General features: G+C 46.6%; 1 protein-coding gene across 2 annotated transcripts in view; it reads right to left on the minus strand.

Moving 5' to 3' along the window:
• Window positions 1-934, minus strand: part of LOC128695390 (G-protein coupled receptor Mth2-like) — a 149,494-nt gene extending 148,560 nt beyond the window's left edge. Inside the window, exon 1 of one of the 2 annotated variants that reach the window (XM_070084858.1) lies at window positions 471-934. The gene's annotated coding sequence lies outside the window, so the exon portion shown is untranslated. The remainder of the gene's footprint in view (window positions 1-470) is intronic. The other variant, XM_070084860.1, reaches the window with a different exon arrangement.
• Between the last annotated feature and the right edge of the window lie 2,618 nt (window positions 935-3,552).

Here is a 3,552-nt window from a genome sequence, read left to right on the forward strand (position 1 = left end):
AGGCCTGTTACCTAGGCCTGTTAACGGTCTAATAATCTACCAAACAGCGTTGTTGGCCCCGTTGGTCGGTAACGATCAGACAACAGTGAGACCAACCATAGTACACATCCCATTTAAAACGTGTGCCGTTGGAATATCAGAGATCCCATTGACGTTACTCGACATCACTTATGCAGCACCGTTCCTGTTACACCAGACCATAACAACAGTTGTAGCACCGTTCCTGTTACACCAGACCATAACAACAGTTGTGACGCCGGTCCAGTCACACCAGACCACGACAACGGGGGCAACACCGTCACCACTACAACAGATCACAACGGGTGTAACACCGTCTCCTTTACAGCAGGTCAGAACCAGAATGGTGTAACACCGTCTCCGATACACCACTCTGACTCTCAAGTTAACAGGAAGACTGAACGTAAATGGCTATCCCTGTTGATAAGCAAAGAACCTTGTGAACAACTTACCTGCTTTAACGACGCGAAGACGTCAACAACAGCTTCCCTTCCGCTATTTTCTTTCCGTTGCTCCTGTTTTTAACCCCCCGTCACTATTCCGTATCACGGGGGTCCAATAATCCGTATTTACCCCCTCTGTTGCCTGTAGCCCTTAAACGGGAAAGAACGGCAAGTGGCTAAGGATTTAATACATCGTTCAACAGGTCCCAGAAAAAGTCAACAAATTTTCGAACACCGACTCACACACGCAGAAGAACACGTCGAAGAACACGCAGAAAAACACGTAGAAGAACACCTAGAAGAACACACACACGAGAGAGAGAAAGGGAATCGAACTGTCTTATTGAGAGAGGTTGGTTGATGGGTGAGTCGAGGCGAGTGAGGTTTGAGTCAAGAGTGAGTGAAGGAGAGTGGAACACAGCTCCCCGCCGCCAGTCTCTCAGCTCAGCTTGCTGGTTACTGTTGTGTGCTAGCGATGGTCGGGGTTTATGTGTGTGTGTGTGTGTGTGTGTGTGTGTGTGTGTGTGTGTGTGTGTGTGTGTGTGTGTGTGTGTGTGTGTGTGTGTGTGTGTGTGTGTGTGTGTGTGTGTGTGTGTGTGTGTGTTATTGTGTATGTGTGTGTGTGTGTACTCACCTATTTTTACTCACTTACTTGTGGTTACAGGGGTCGAGACATAACCCCTGGCCCCGCCTCTTCACTGGTCGCTACTAGGTCATCTCTCTCCCTGCTCCATGAACTTTATCATACCTCGTCTTAAAACTGTGTATGGTTCCTGCCTCCGCTGCATTACTTTCCAGACTATTCCACTTCCTGACAACTCTATGACTAGAGGAATACTTCTTAACATCTCTTTGGCTCATCTGAATCTTCAACTTCCAATCGTGACCTCTTGTTTCTGTGCCCTATCTCTGGAACATCCTGGCTCTGTCCACCTTGTCAATTCCTCGCAGTATTTTGTATGTCGTTATCATGTCTCCCCTAACCCTCCTGTCCTCCAGTGTCGTCAGGCCGATGTCCCTTAACCTTCCATCGCAGGACATTCCACTTAGCTCTGGAACTAACCTTGCTGCAAACCTTTGACATGCTTGACCAGGTGCAGGTTCCAAACTGGTGCTGCATACATAAGAACATAAGAATGTAGGAACACTGCAGAAGGCCTACTGGCCCATACGAGGCAGGTCCTTATCAAAACGACATCTACCTAAAGCTACTCAAGAAATAACTCCCGTACCCCTTGACACCAATCAAACCCAGCCCCTCCCACTCATATATTTGTCCAGTCTCTTCTTAAAGCTACCCAAGGTCCTAGCCTCTATCACCCCACTGGGAAAACTGTTCCACGCATCTACAACTCTGTTAGAAAACCGGTACTTACCTATGTCCTTTCTAAATCTAAATTTATCCAACTTAAATCCATTATTCCTGGTTCTTACCTGGTTCGACACCCTCAGTACTGTTGTTAGGTAAGACACATATGCAACAGTTAGGTATCTTTATTTCGAAACGTTTCGCCTACACAGTAGGCTTCTTCAGTCGAGTACAGAAAAGTTGATAGAAGCAGAAGATACTTGAAGACGATGTAATCAGTCCATCACCCTTAAAGTTTTGAGGTGGTCAGTCCCTCAGTCTGGAGAAGAGCATTGTTCCATAGAATGAAACAATATGACATACTCCAATATGGGTCTGACGTACACGGTGTACAGAGTCTTGAATGATTCCTTACTGAGGTATCGAAATGCCATTCTCAGGTTTGCCAGGCGCCCATATGCTGCAGCAGTTATCTGGTTGATGTGCGCCTCAGGAGATGTGCTCGGTGTTATACTCGGTATTATCAGATCCTTTTCCTAGAGTGAGGTTTGCAGTCTTTGACCACCTAGCCTATACTCTGTGTCTTCCTTGCCCTTCCCCGATCTTCATGACTTTGCATTTGGCAGGGTTAAATTTGAGGAGCCAGCTGAAGATTGAGACACTTATGCAGCATATGGGAATCTTTATTCAGGAAACGTTTCGCCACACAGTGGCTTCATCAGTCCAATACAAAGAGGAAGGCGTAAGGAGAGGAGGAGAATGAGGTAATCAGTCCCTCAACCTGGAGTCGATGTGTTCAGTCCATCAATCTTGTAGAATGTACAGCATAGGGCCTTAGACGTGGCTTATATACTGTAGTGAGGTGACGTGAAGCAGATGGAGGGGGGGTCATAGTGGTACCATCCACTAGTCGAAGTAGGTCTTCGTCCAAAGGTTGAACAAGTGTTGAAGAATTCTTTGTAACAAGACCCCATGATGCTGCCTTGTCTGACAGTTGTGATGAATGGTTTGAAAAACCGACAAGTTGAAGATTGAGACACTTATGCAGCATATGGGAATCTACAGTATATAAGCCACGTCTAAGGCCCTATGCTGTACATTCTACAAGATTGATGGACTGAACACATCGACTCCAGGTTGAGGGACTGATTACCTCATTCTCCTCCTCTCCTTACGCCTTCCTCTTTGTATTGGACTGATGAAGCCACTGTGTGGCGAAACGTTTCCTGAATAAAGATTCCCATATGCTGCATAAGTGTCTCAATCTTCAACTTGTCGGTTTTTCAAACCATTCATCACAGGAGCCAGCTGCTGGACCAAGCTTCCAGCTTGTCCAGGTCTCTTTGTAGTCCTGCCTGATCCTCATCCCATTTAATTCTCCTCATTAACTTCACATCATCTGCAAACAGGGACACTTCTGAGCCTATCCCTTCCGTTATGTCATTCACATATACCAAAAATAGCACTGGTCCTTGAACTGACCCCTGTGGAACCCCGCTCGTCACAGGCGCCCATTCTGATACCTCGTCACGTACCATGACTCGCTGTTGCCTCCCTGTCAGGTATTCTCTGATCCATTGCAGCACCCTTCCTGTTATACATGCCAGATCCTCCAGCTTTTGCACTAATCTCTTGTGAGGAACTGTGTAGAAGGCCTTCTTGCAGTCCAAGAAAATGCAATCTACCCACCCCTCTCTCTCGTGTCTTACTTCCGTTATCTTGTCACAAAACTTCAATAGGGTTGTAACATTGGATTTGCCTTCCCTGAAACCGTGCTGGTTG

This window comes from Cherax quadricarinatus, chromosome 14, assembly GCF_038502225.1.
Source record: "Cherax quadricarinatus isolate ZL_2023a chromosome 14, ASM3850222v1, whole genome shotgun sequence".
NCBI lineage: Eukaryota > Metazoa > Arthropoda > Malacostraca > Decapoda > Parastacidae > Cherax > Cherax quadricarinatus.